This window comes from Pseudophryne corroboree, chromosome 7 (genome assembly GCF_028390025.1).
Source record: "Pseudophryne corroboree isolate aPseCor3 chromosome 7, aPseCor3.hap2, whole genome shotgun sequence".
Classification (NCBI taxonomy): Eukaryota; Metazoa; Chordata; class Amphibia; order Anura; family Myobatrachidae; genus Pseudophryne; species Pseudophryne corroboree.
The window spans coordinates 68571956-68585266 of record NC_086450.1 but is presented as its reverse complement, the minus strand read 5'-3'; the positions used below and the strand labels follow the sequence as shown (position 1 = coordinate 68585266).

General features: G+C 47.2%; 1 long non-coding RNA gene across 1 annotated transcript in view; it reads right to left on the bottom strand.

Moving 5' to 3' along the window:
• Positions 1-1144: 1144 nt before the first annotated feature.
• LOC134943377 (uncharacterized) overlaps positions 1145-13311 on the bottom strand; it is a 44499-nt gene continuing 32332 nt past the window's right edge. Inside the window, exons 2-4 of the long non-coding RNA XR_010181501.1 lie at positions 8048-8076; positions 6746-6935; positions 1145-1260 (exon numbers count right to left, since the gene is read on the bottom strand). This is a non-coding gene — a long non-coding RNA (uncharacterized LOC134943377). The remainder of the gene's footprint in view (positions 1261-6745; positions 6936-8047; positions 8077-13311) is intronic.

Below are 13311 nucleotides of genomic sequence, written 5' to 3'. Positions count from 1 at the left end.
CACTGACGACACAGAGGTAGCTACAGCCGTGGACTACCGTACTGCGTCTGCTAGTATAGAGATGATAATGATATAAAAAATATATATATATCACTACTGCAGGTATATATAATATAATGACGGACCTGCTGGACACTGTCAGCAGACTCCTAAACTACTAGTATGAAGAAGATAGAAAAAAAAACCCCACCACAGGTAGGTATACAATTATGGACGAGCACTGACGACACAGAGGTAGCCACAGCCGTGGACTACCGTACTGCGTCTGCTAGTATAGAGATGATAAAGATGATAGAGATGAACAAAAAAAAATAACACTACTGCAGGTAAATATTTATATAATAAAATGAATGACGGACCTGCTGGACACTGTCAGCAGAATGCGTTTATAGAATAAAAAAAAAAAACACCACAGGAGTGTTTAACTTTTTCAGGCAGACAATATACTGGTGGTCACTGGTCAGTCACACTGGCAGCAAAAGTGTGCACTGTACTCCTGCTATAACTGCACCCCAGTCTCCCCCACAATTCAGCTGTGTGAGCAGTGAGCACTCAGCACAGTCAGATATACATATAGATGATATTATCATGCAGCACACTGAGGCTGAGCACAGATATGGTATGTGACTGTGTATCGTTTTTTTTCAGGCAGAGAACGGATTATATTAAATAATAAATAAAACTGGTGGTGGTCAGTCACTAGTAACTATCAGCAAAACTCTGCACTCTGTGTACTCCAAATGCTCCCCAAAATTACTAAGTAATCAACTCAAGTGTCTCTATCTATTCTAACGGAGAGGACGCCAGCCACGTCCTCTCCCTATCAATCTCAATGCACGTGTGAAAATGGCGGCGACGCGCGGCTCCTTATATAGAATCCGAGTCTCGCGATAGAATACGAGCCTCGCGAGAATCCGACAGCGGGATGATGACGTTCGGGCGCGCTCGGGTTAGCCGAGCAAGGCGGGAAGATCCGAGTCTGCCTCGGACCTGTGTAAAAAGGCTGAAGTTCGGGGGGGTTCGGATTCCGAGGAACCGAACCCGCTCATCTCTACCGAAAACACACATGGTTGGTTATAATTATAAGCAAAAAACATATCAGATGGCTATATAGATTTGGAGGTAGTGATTAAAATTACATGTGTAGATGTGAGATTTTTATTTAATATACATTATATGCATACTGGACTGTAGATTTGTAAAAGAGGATTTGAAGTCTTTTTTCATTGTCTTGTACAGGATACTACAGCGATTCTCAATCTGAAATTGGAAAAGGGAAAAAATTATTACTCATTGTAAGTTAATAGCAATAGACAGAATTTAACAAAACTAAAACCAATAATATCCTATATAATAGCCCAGATCTGTGACTCTGTGACTGTGTGTATAACGCTGGGCGTGGCTAGGAGCTCTCATTGGGTTAGTGGCAGCTCTATCATACCCAGTCCACAGCTGATTGGGCGAGAAACGCCCTCCCACACAGGTTACATCCAATGGGAGGCTCTGCCCTTTGGCTGCTGTGTGTTCCCAGAGCAGGATTAACAATGGGGCTGATGGAGCTGCGCTCCAGGCCCACACCCCAAAATAGGCCCACTGCATCTGCAGCACCATTCCCTCCAACAAGTTACACATAACAATCGCTTCAAATTCGAAAAGGGGGCGGGGCCACGGGTAAAGTTGTGTGACCACGTCCCTTTTACTATACTTTCAATGGAAGTTTGGAGAGCCAAAAATCGGTACAGACTATAAAAAAAAAGGGACTGTACCTGCCAAAAAGGTACAGCTGGAGGGTATGCCACTGCATTTGCAGCAAGTCTCTGTGCTGTAGATAGGGGAAAAAAACATTTTACTGCAGCGTCCTATGGGGGTCATTCCGACCCGTTCGCACGCTGCACTTTTTTTGCAGCCGTGCGAACGGGTCAGGACTGCGCATGCACGCGGGCGGCAACGCGCAGGCGCGTCGCTGCATGGCAACGCCCGTCGCCGGGCAGCAACAAGAATAACGAAGAAAGCGTTCGCAGCACTGAACGCAAGAAGATTGACAGGAAGAGGCCGGCCGGAGGTGTCAACTGACCGTTTTCAGGGACTGTCCGTTCAAACGCAGGCGTGCCCAGCCGTTTCCAGGGAGGGATCCTGACGCCCGCTCCATCCTGGATGATCGCAGCGGGTGAGTAAGTCCTGAGCTGTGCAGGGATTGCTAAAACTTTTGTTTGTGCAGCTCTCTGCACAAGCGTTTGCAGCCCTGCACAGAGATATCCTCCTCCCCTGTAGGCGGCAACTACCTGATCGCAGCAGTGCTAAAAGTAGCCTGCTAGCAATCAGGTCGGAATGACCCCTTATGTCCTGCTGCCAGTCCACATTCCCCCTCCGTCATCAACAAGCCCCACTCCCTAGCCATGGCGCAGGTGGAACAAAAGCTGCAGCTGCCACCGGCATAGATGTGTAAGAAAGCGGCGCAGCGGAAGGCTTTCATAGCCCTCCTTGCACCGCATAATCTCTGAGCCCCGGAGCTTCCTCTGCGTGTGATGTCACAGAAGTGCCTCCCAGCCGCGCCCAGATCCCCAGAGGCCCTGACTCTGCAACACAGCACCTGGGCTGCCGCCTGGAAGCCCCAAGATGGCTAATGTAACGGATAGAGTGGGTGATATCGCAGAGGGTAATGTCTGGACGCTGAATCAATGTAAAAGGCGACAGTGCTGTGCAGTGCAGTCGGTGTGCAGTGTTACATTGATTCAGCCAGTCAGTCAGTCAGTTCTGCCAGCCGGGTGGTATTCAGTATACCGGTTGTTGGGATTCCGGCGCACAGTATACCGGCGCCGGAATCCCAACAACCGGCATACCGACAACTTTTCTGCCTCTTGGGGTCCACGACCCCCCTGTAGGTAGAATAGATAGCGTGACCGTGCCCCATACGCGGCACCCCCGGACCCCCTCCTCCATCTGCCTCTCCCCCGCACCCGCCACTCCCCCAACCACAGCACCTACTAGGTGATTCATCAGGCCCTGCGTGCGCTGTTCACGCCGTTGCAAGGGGTTACGGCCCCTTAACCATCGCATGCCTTTTGTCCATGCAATTTTTAGCAACTCACACAATTATGATTGGAGGTAATACTCCATATAATACAAATATTGCATACCACAAGGGCATGCAAGGGTTAAGGGGGCTTAGCTCCTTACGACGGTGTGAATAGCGCCCGTAGGGCGCGAAGAATCACCTAGTGTGAACTATAAGAAGCTGCTATATTATTCTGCTTCCTGCACTTGTGATGTTTTTAGCTTGCAATTTGATTATAACAAGATTATACAATTGTTGCAATTTTTGACACACTAATAATGTAAAACAATGAAATATAACCCAAAACATTGCTTATAGTTTGTCCAAACTCATGCAGAACAATTGAATTGCAGTGTGTATAGGCAGATTGATTGATTATAATGAATTTATTTTCAGTGTATGGTATACTACAACCTCTATGATCTATGCAAGCTGACAAAATGGTTTGATTGAATGTATAAAATCATAATGTGATCCATACTTGCCGACTTCCTGGCTGCTCTCTGCGGGAAAAGCAACCAGGTCGGCTCAGTGAGGGGGGTGGTGCGGGGGAGGGGGGGCGATGACGTGTCACGGGGGTGGGCTGGAGGTGAGGGGCGGTACGGCCATTGTAGCCACGCCCAACACAGTATAATGCCGGTAATCTCGGAATTATATAGCGGGGGCATGGCTATGATGACGTGTCTCGGCCGCCACGCCCCCGCTTTATAATGCCGAGATTATCGTCATTAAAGAGCGGGAGTCGTGGCTACGATGACGCAATTCAGCAAGCATTTCGTCATCGACCACCCAGACTGCCCACTTTACTTGCAAAGTGGGAGGTCGGGTCCAGGGGGTGCACAAATGTTGGGAGACCTGCCTACTATTCTGGGGGGCCGAGAGAGTCACCCGATTTTCGGGAGCCTCCTGGTGGATCCGGTAGAGTAGGCATGTGTGATGTGATCATTCTCTGTGCGCAAATTGATAAATAGCTTATGTTGTATGTCCTGCCATCTTAAAAGGGGTTGTAGCACCCCCTGCAATCAATTATAGCTGAACCATATTGCTAAAACTTCAAAGAAGTAAGTAGATGGGCTGCAAAAGGAAATACATGGTCAGATGTGGAGCTGATAATATAATGTATGGATGTGTCCTCATACATCTTGCCTCAATACTACACCACACAGCAGGAGATGCCTGGTGTGAGTGAGCTGATAGGTCCAGTGCAACTCCGTTAGCGTTGGGCGTCTGTTTTTGCCAAATAAGATGCATTTTGTGAATAATACGCATGACATGGCATACCAGAATGGCTGTTTAAAGTGCGGGGAGACTAGATGTAAGTGGAAACTCTCAGACTTCTATTCAATTTACTGTATGTGGCTCTCTTTTCCCCACAAATTCCCTTCTGTTTTGAGTCTGTTACGCAGGTATGCTTAGCAATCTGCACATGTGTTGTAGCCAGAGCCGGCCCTAGGCATAGGCAAACTAGGCAAATGCCTAGGGCATTTGGCATGCCTAGGGGCACAAGCAGCTTCTGCTAATTAAAATGATATGCGGCATGCCTATATATTGTGTGTGCCTGCGGCTGTATCTGCATATGAAATGCTACATTACAGTTACAGCCATAGTCACACAGAGAATATATAGGCATGATACATATCATTTTAATCAGCAGAAGCTGCTTGTGTATCCTAGTCACATAGCAATGAAAATAAGACGTATGACATATCTGTATCCAAGCAGAGGCAGAGGTCACAGTGTTAGCGGCCGGGTGAGTGCTGTTGTGGGTAGGTTCGTTATGCAATAGTGTTCAGATATGTTTAAGGGGCATTATGTGTGTCATTATGTGTATAAGGGCATTAATAAAGGTTGGCATAATGTGTAAGGCGCATTATGTTTAAAAGGACATTAATAATGTGTGTCATATGTGTAAGTGGCATTACTGTGTGGTATTATGTATATAAAGGCATTACTAATGTGTGGCATTATGTGTATAAGGTGCTCTACTGTATAGCGTAATGCATAGAAAAGGCACTACTGTTGGTCTAATGTGAATAAAGAGCAATATGGTGTGGTGTAATGTGAATAAAGAGCAATTCAGTGTAATGTAATGTGATTAAGGAGCACTACTGTGAGGAGTAACGTATATAAGGTAAAGTGGTACTACTGTGTGGTGTAATGTGAATAAGGGACATTATCGCATGATATAATGTGAATAAAGTTGCACTACTGTGTGGCATAATTTGAATTGGGGGTACTATTGTGTGGCCATGCTCCCTCCCAAAAGAACACGCCCCTTTTTGTCGCGCTGAGTGTGTGCACTGTTCCTATTTAAAATATAGTGGGTAGGAACACCAAAATAAGTACTGCTATGGGTGAGTGGTGATGGTGCTGAGAAAGGGCTGCAGGGTCTGAGGCGAAACTAGCTGCAGTGCTAGGGGGCACCAGCCAAAATCTTTCCTAGGGCATCATATCGGTTAGGGCCGGCTCTGGTTGTAGCTGCAAATGCAGCTTAAAGTATACATCTCAGTCATTTGTCTGTGACAGTTGAATGCAGGGAAGGAGAGGAGAGGTTCCTCATGCAGGCTCCATGTATTCCCCTCCACTCTGGCAGCATTGTAGACTCTGGCTTTGTGTGCATGGACTGGTCTCTGGGATTATGGTGCTCGCACCTTGTTCCCGGTGGCTTCTGCTTGGCGCAAATCTACCGGGAAAATTGCCACCAGAAATGGTGGGGAGGTAAGTATAATTATATGGGTGCACGGTGTGCGGTGTATGGATACCCTGGACCCCGCTGCATCCATTATAGATACGCCAGTTTCTGAATGGGTATTACTGGGTGGCATCTGAGTAGCAATTGGACGTAAGAGAAACGTGCTGCCAGACATGTGACCTTATGTGTATGCAGAGCGTACGCCATTTTCAGTCGCATGTTCTGCACAAAACATGGAAGAGGTGTAAGTGGCGTAACTAGTCATGACGGCTGCTCCTGAGGGCTGGGGCTGGCGTCTGATTCTGAAAATGGAAAACTAGTCACATAGGACTTACCGTCACTGTAGGTGAATCAGAATCAGGCCATACGTGTATACTTCATCACGGTTTACCTATACTCCTCCCTGTATTTTTATTGTATATTATATTCTTGCAATTAAAATTGGAAGTTGATAAAATATATTTTATTAAACTATTAATGAATGAAAATAATACTGATAATAATATTAGGAAAGTCTCTGAAGGGTTACATTAAATAGAGGCAACAGTTATACAGAACTAAGGGGTGTGAAGAAATAATTAAAGAAAACAGTGGTTGGCCATTACTTTTTACAATAATTCATTAATTTCCGCAGAGGAAAGAGCAGAGTAAAATACTAGCAGGGGAACCAAATGGCGTCCCGCGGCTTTCTCCTGCACATCCATATGCATGTCACTAATACAGTCTGCTACACAAATGCGCTAACCCTGAACAACATTCTAATGGCAACTTATCTGGGGTGTGATATGGAAGGTAGATAGTAACTAGGCCTTTTGACCTGTCGACCTATAACATGTCGACCTAGAGACCCTGTCGACCTAGAAACCTTGTCGACCTAGTTACTTTCGACCAATAGTGGTCGACCTATATATAGTGTCGACCTAGTTACTGTCGACCTAGAAACCGGATCCCCTTATCTGATGTACAGTATGCAGTAGTCCTTTCACTACCAGACTCACCATTTCATGACAAAGTGCTAATGCTTTCCATGGGGGGCCTGGTGGCCATGTGGCCCTGGTCCATGTTGACCATGTGGTGCTGGTCCGTGTCCACCATGAGGGTTTTGGTGTCCATGTGGTGGAGGGTGGCTTCCATGGTGAGGTGCACCATGCCCTGGGTTTTGGTGCCCCGGGGGGTTGTGGTGCTGACCTAAAACAAAGCATGGTCATTGTTATTTTTTAATTAAAGAACTAAATATCAGTGTAATAATAGTGGTAGCTATGTGATGTAATAACTGCCTGGGCTGCCTACCACTGCCACAGTCTACTGCCTTATCCCTAAACTGAGCTGCCTGGCTCTTGTCCCACTGCGGTCTCTCTGAAATATGGACAAAATCAAGCAACTGATCTCCCCAAATCCACCATTTGGGCCACAAGCTTGGGTGACTTTGATGACCAACACAACAGAGCTTGATTTACATTAGATCTGGCTGAATATTGAGGTCTAAATGGCTCCTACTGGCAAATCTCAGCAGTAGTGCCTTTGGTGGGAATATTTATTTGACACTTGCCTGCTAAAGGCAACAGAATGTGGAAGATGTCAGAGAAGGGAAGAGTTTGGCTCAAACTTTTGCTCAACATTCCCACTCTGCCTTCTTCTCATCACTGATGGACCTCTATTGACTGACACAAAAGGGCTGAGTAGTGACAGCCGCAGGTACAGTATGGGGCACAGAATAAAGTTATGCCCTGAGCAATATCATTGCCATTCAATTAGGAGAAAGGGTGGTGAGTAACTGTTTCAACATCGTAGAAACTCCAGCAACGGCAGCAAAACTCACCCACCTTGTGTCCCAATCTCACCCAGGATTCCTGATTTTTATGTAGAAAGGTCAGTGAGTCTGGAGCTACCGTAAGTGCATCGTATAGCCGCCCTTACTCGCGGGCGTGTCATGATGGCGGCTAACTGAATTCAGCCCCATATGTCACATTTTCCGTGCACTTTCTATGGGTTCCGGCAGTGAGAAGAACCTGGCAATACTGTATGTGTGCATTTGTTCAGCAGGCACCCTTTCCTCATTACTAGTATGTGCAGGTTCTAGACATTTTGGCATTGTGGTAGGCTTCTATTAATGAAAAATGGAGGAGGCAGAAGGTCAGATGGACAATGAGATGATGAGATGCAGGAAAGCAGGACTCTTAACAGATTCATTGAAACAGAGAATATGATAGATAGATAGATAGATAGATAGATAGATAGATAGATAGATAGATAGATAGATAGATAGATAGATAGATTTAAAATAGGATAGGTGGTCTTACCAGGGTTTGGATGATGCATGATGTCTAATCTTAAAAAAGACAAAATGACATGAATTTAATGAATTAATTTCTGCATACAGTTTGTACAAATGTTACAAATTATTAGCCAGCACATGAACATGTATGTAAGGAATATCAATGTACCAGCCAGGGTAAACTGCAGTCAGAAAACAGTCCTGCAACTACGTAGAAAATTAACACTATGAGGGTCATTCAGATCTGATCGCTGCTGTGCATTTTTTCAGGGAGTGTCTGGAAAAACGCAGGCGTGTCCAATAGAGATGAGCGCCTGAAATTTTTCGGGTTTTGTGTTTTGGTTTTGGGTTCGGTTCCGCGGCCGTGTTTTGGGTTCGAACGCGTTTTGGCAAAACCTCACCGAATTTTTTTTGTCGGATTCGGGTGTGTTTTGGATTCGGGTGTTTTTTTCCAAAAACACTAAAAAACAGCTTAAATCATAGAATTTGGGGGTCATTTTGATCCCAAAGTATTATTAACCTCAAAAACCATAATTTACACTCATTTTCAGTCTATTCTGAATACCTCACACCTCACAATATTATTTTTAGTCCTAAAATTTGCACCGAGGTCGCTGTGTGAGTAAGATAAGCGACCCTAGTGGCCGACACAAACACCGGGCCCATCTAGGAGTGGCACTGCAGTGTCACGCAGGATGTCCCTTCCAAAAAACCCTCCCCAAACAGCACATGACGCAAAGAAAAAAAGAGGCGCAATGAGGTAGCTGTGTGAGTAAGATTAGCGACCCTAGTGGCCGACACAAACACCGGGCCCATCTAGGAGTGGCACTGCAGTGTCACGCAGGATGGCCCTTCCAAAAAACCCTCCCCAAACAGCACATGACGCAAAGAAAAAAAGAGGCGCAATGAGGTAGCTGTGTGAGTAAGATTAGCGACCCTAGTGGCCGACACAAACACCGGGCCCATCTAGGAGTGGCACTGCAGTGTCACGCAGGATGGCCCTTCCAAAAAACCCTCCCCAAACAGCACATGACGCAAAGAAAAAAAGAGGCGCAATGAGGTAGCTGACTGTGTGAGTAAGATTAGCGACCCTAGTGGCCGACACAAACACCGGGCCCATCTAGGAGTGGCACTGCAGTGTCACGCAGGATGTCCCTTCCAAAAAACCCTCCCCAAACAGCACATGACGCAAAGAAAAAAAGAGGCGCAATGAGGTAGCTGTGTGAGTAAGATTAGCGACCCTAGTGGCCGACACAAACACCGGGCCCATCTAGGAGTGGCACTGCAGTGTCACGCAGGATGTCCCTTCCAAAAAACCCTCCCCAAACAGCACATGACGCAAAGAAAAAAAGAGGCGCAATGAGGTAGCTGACTGTGTGAGTAAGATTAGCGACCCTAGTGGCCGACACAAACACCGGGCCCATCTAGGAGTGGCACTGCAGTGTCACGCAGGATGTCCCTTCCAAAAAACCCTCCCCAAACAGCACATGACGCAAAGAAAAAAAGAGGCGCAATGAGGTAGCTGACTGTGTGAGTAAGATAAGCGACCCTAGTGGCCGACACAAACACCGGGCCCATCTAGGAGTGGCACTGCAGTGTCACGCAGGATGTCCCTTCCAAAAAACCCTCCCCAATCAGCACATGACGCAAAGAAAAAGAAAAGAAAAAAGAGGTGCAAGATGGAATTGTCCTTGGGCCCTCCCACCCACCCTTATGTTGTATAAACAAAACAGGACATGCACACTTTAACCAACCCATCATTTCAGTGACAGGGTCTGCCACACGTATGTGACTGATATGACGGGTTGGTTTGGACCCCCCCCCAAAAAAGAAGCAATTAATCTCTCCTTGCACAAACTGGCTCTACAGAGGCAAGATGTCCACCTCATCTTCACCCTCCGATATATCACCGTGTACATCCCCCTCCTCACAGATTATCAATTCGTCCCCACTGGAATCCACCATCTCAGCTCCCTGTGTACTTTGTGGAGGCAATTGCTGCTGGTCAATGTCTCCGCGGAGGAATTGATTATAATTCATTTTAATGAACATCATCTTCTCCACATTTTCTGGATGTAACCTCGTACGCCGATTGCTGACAAGGTGAGCGGCGGCACTAAACACTCTTTCGGAGTACACACTTGTGGGAGGGCAACTTAGGTAGAATAAAGCCAGTTTGTGCAAGGGCCTCCAAATTGCCTCTTTTTCCTGCCAGTATAAGTACGGACTGTGTGACGTGCCTACTTGGATGCGGTCACTCATATAATCCTCCACCATTCTATCAATGTTGAGAGAATCATATGCAGTGACAGTAGACGACATGTCCGTAATCGTTGTCAGGTCCTTCAGTCCGGACCAGATGTCAGCATCAGCAGTCGCTCCAGACTGCCCTGCATCACCGCCAGCGGGTGGGCTCGGAATTCTGAGCCTTTTCCTCGCACTCCCAGTTGCGGGAGAATGTGAAGGAGGAGATGTTGACAGGTCGCGTTCCGCTTGACTTGACAATTTTGTCACCAGCAGGTCTTTCAACCCCAGCAGACCTGTGTCTGCCGGAAAGAGAGATCCAAGGTAGGCTTTAAATCTAGGATCGAGCACGGTGGCCAAAATGTAGTGCTCTGATTTCAACAGATTGACCACCCGTGAATCCTTGTTAAGCGAATTAAGGGCTGCATCCACAAGTCCCACATGCCTAGCGGAATCGCTCCGTGTTAGCTCCTCCTTCAATGCCTCCAGCTTCTTCTGCAAAAGCCTGATGAGGGGAATGACCTGACTCAGGCTGGCAGTGTCTGAACTGACTTCACGTGTGGCAAGTTCAAAGGGCATCAGAACCTTGCACAACGTTGAAATCATTCTCCACTGCGCTTGAGACAGGTGCATTCCACCTCCTATATCGTGCTCAATTGTATAGGCTTGAATGGCCTTTTGCTGCTCCTCCAACCTCTGAAGCATATAGAGGGTTGAATTCCACCTCGTTACCACTTCTTGCTTCAGATGCTGGCAGGGCAGGTTCAGTAGTTTTTGGTGGTGCTCCAGTCTTCTGTACGTGGTGCCTGTACGCCGAAAGTGTCCCGCAATTCTTCTGGCCACCGACAGCATCTCTTGCACGCCCCTGTCGTTTTTAAAAAAATTCTGCACCACCAAATTCAAGGTATGTGCAAAACATGGGACGTGCTGGAATTTGCCCATATTTAATGCACACACAATATTGCTGGCGTTGTCCGATGCCACAAATCCACAGGAGAGTCCAATTGGGGTAAGCCATTCCGCGATGATCTTCCTCAGTTGCCGTAAGAGGTTTTCAGCTGTGTGCGTATTCTGGAAAGCGGTGATACAAAGCGTAGCCTGCCTAGTAAAGAGTTGGCGTTTGCGAGATGCTGCTACTGGTGCCGCCGCTGCTGTTCTTGCGGCGGGAGTCCATACATCTACCCAGTGGGCTGTCACAGTCATATAGTCCTGACCCTGCCCTGCTCCACTTGTCCACATGTCCGTGGTTAAGTGGACATTGGGTACAGCTGCATTTTTTAGGACACTGGTGACTCTTTTTCTGAGGTCTGTGTACATTTTCGGTATCGCCTGCCTAGAGAAATGGAACCTAGATGGTATTTGGTACCGGGGACACAGTACCTCCAACAAGTCTCTAGTTGGCTCTGCAGTAATGATGGATACCGGAACCACGTTTCTCACCACCCAGGATGCCAAGGCCTCAGTTATCCGCTTTGCAGTAGGATGACTGCTGTGATATTTCATCTTCCTCGCAAAGGACTGTTGAACAGTCAATTGCTTACTGGAAGTAGTACAAGTGGGCTTACGACTTCCCCTCTGGGATGACCATCGACTCCCAGCGGCAACAACAGCAGCGCCAGCAGCAGTAGGCGTTACACGCAAGGATGCATCGGAGGAATCCCAGGCAGGAGAGGACTCGTCAGAATTGCCAGTGACATGGCCTGCAGAACTATTGGCATTCCTGGGGAAGGAGGAAATTGACACTGAGGGAGTTGGTGGGGTGGTTTGCGTGAGCTTGGTTACAAGAGGAAGGGATTTACTGGTCAGTGGACTGCTTCCGCTGTCACCCAAAGTTTTTGAACTTGTCACTGACTTATTATGAATGCGCTGCAGGTGACGTATAAGGGAGGATGTTCCGAGGTGGTTAACGTCCTTACCCCTACTTATTACAGCTTGACAAAGGGAACACACGGCTTGACACCTGTTGTCCGCATTTCTGGTGAAATACCTCCACACCGAAGAGCTGATTTTTTTGGTATTTTCACCTGGCATGTCAACGGCCATATTCCTCCCACGGACAACAGGTGTCTCCCCGGGTGCCTGACTTAAACAAACCACCTCACCATCAGAATCCTCCTGGTCAATTTCCTCCCCAGCGCCAGCAACACCCATATCCTCCTCATCCTGGTGTACTTCAACACTGACATCTTCAATCTGACTATCAGGAACTGGACTGCGGGTGCTCCTTCCAGCACTTGCAGGGGGCGTGCAAATGGTGGAAGGCGCATGCTCTTCACGTCCAGTGTTGGGAAGGTCAGGCATCGCAACCGACACAATTGGACTCTCCTTGTGGATTTGGGATTTCAAAGAACGCACAGTTCTTTGCGGTGCTTTGCCTTTTGCCAGCTTGAGTCTTTTCAGTTTTCTAGCGAGAGGCTGAGTGCTTCCATCCTCATGTGAAGCTGAACCACTAGCCATGAACATAGGCCAGGGCCTCAGCCGTTCCTTGCCACTCCGTGTGGTAAATGGCATATTGGCAAGTTTACGCTTCTCCTCCGACAATTTTATTTTAGGTTTTGGAGTCCTTTTTTTACTGATATTTGGTGTTTTGGTTTTGACATGCTCTGTACTATGCCATTGGGCATCGGCCTTGGCAGACGACGTTGCTGGCATTTCATCGTCTCGGCCATGACTAGTGGCAGCAGCTTCAGCACGAGGTGGAAGTGGATCTTGATCTTTCCCTAATTTTGGAACCTCAACATTTTTGTTCTCCATATTTTAATAGGCACAACTAAAAGGCACCTCAGGTAAACAATGGAGATGGATGGATTGGATACTAGTATACAATTATGGACGGGCTGCCGAGTGCCGACACAGAGGTAGCCACAGCCGTGAACTACCGCACTGTACTGTGTCTGCTGCTAATATAGACTGGTTGATAAAGAGATAGTATACTCGTAACTAGTATGTATGTATAAAGAATGAAAAAAAAACCACGGTTAGGTGGTATATACAATTATGGACGGGCTGCCGAGTGCCGACACAGAGGTAGCCACAGCCGTGAAC